Genomic DNA, 1,247 nt, shown 5'->3' on the forward strand with positions numbered 1-1,247 from the left:
GGGTGTGGGGTGACCGGGCCTGCAGGGGGGCAGGGGGGCAGAGCCCGGTTCGCTGCCTGCCCTGGCAGGAGCGCAGAGAGCGTTTCTAGGGCCGTGCAAGAAGGTTTCCCTCAGGATTTCCTCAGCTGTCCCGGGTGCTGGCAATGCTCTGGAGTGACATCTTTCATTTCTAACTCTAAAATGTTAGATCACACAACTTTTGCCTAAATCTACAGGTGACAGTTTGTGTGGAAGCAAAGACATTGCTCTGTCACTTGCTGTCTGTGCTGACCCTGCTCCTGAGTCAGTTTTGTTCACCTCTAGGAACACTTGTTTTAGTTGTCATTCTGCCCAGACAATGGGAATACTATTAAATAAGTATATAAGGAAAGTTCTGATCTTGAATCTTAATAAGAAAATAGCTTTTTAGCACCATTTCAGTGAAATCATAACACTATAAAACCCCCAGAAATGAAAAGCTCTGTTAACCTGCAATTTTCATTATTTTTTTTGTGTTAATATCTGAACCTTTTAAACAGTGCACATAATGCTTGCTTTTGAAGTGCTCTAAGGTTTGACTTACCATTAATTTCAGAAAGTTGACTGAACTGTTTCTGAGCTTTAAAACCACTGGCAGAATAAACTCTGGTTTTGTGAGCACGTGGGAAGTTGGCAGGTAGGGAGGGGGAGGCTGCTCTTGGTGGGCTCACCCTGGGTGCCTTGTCTGGCTGAGTCCTGAGTGAATCTGCCATGTAAATTATTTTAATAGGATGTTGGCAGGATGTCTCTTGCTTGCCTCTCCAGTTGGTTGTGTCAGGAGACAGACTGAAGGCATTCAGAGGGGATCAGAGACCCACCAAGGCTGGAAAAGACCTTTAAGATCATCGAGTCCAGCCTGTGACCAACACCACCAAAGCAGGGAGTTCAGGCCAGCTCTTCAGGAACCAGATTTAAATCTCAAACTCCCGTATTAAAACAACATCCCAAAATGCTTTTTGGTGTCCTTGAAGATGCCTCCATCGTGTCAGTGAGGAACAGGGGGGAAGGTTTAGCTCCATGGTTCCCTCTGAGGCATGTGCAGCTGGTTCCTGGGCGTTCCCTCCAGGTTTCCCATTCAAGTGGTGAATAAACTGCCTTGCAAGAACAGATTTCCAGCCCCCACGTGTCTTCCAGCAAGGCTACAGCCTCTTCTGTAATGCTTTTGCTTGACTGACCTTGTAAAACACCCCTTGTGCTGCTTTTGCTTCTCTGTTTGCTGCAGACAGGAC

The sequence above is a fragment of the Chaetura pelagica genome, unplaced genomic scaffold, assembly GCF_000747805.2.
Source record: "Chaetura pelagica isolate M959 unplaced genomic scaffold, ChaPel_1.0 scaffold576, whole genome shotgun sequence".
In the NCBI taxonomy this organism is placed as follows: domain Eukaryota; kingdom Metazoa; phylum Chordata; class Aves; order Apodiformes; family Apodidae; genus Chaetura; species Chaetura pelagica.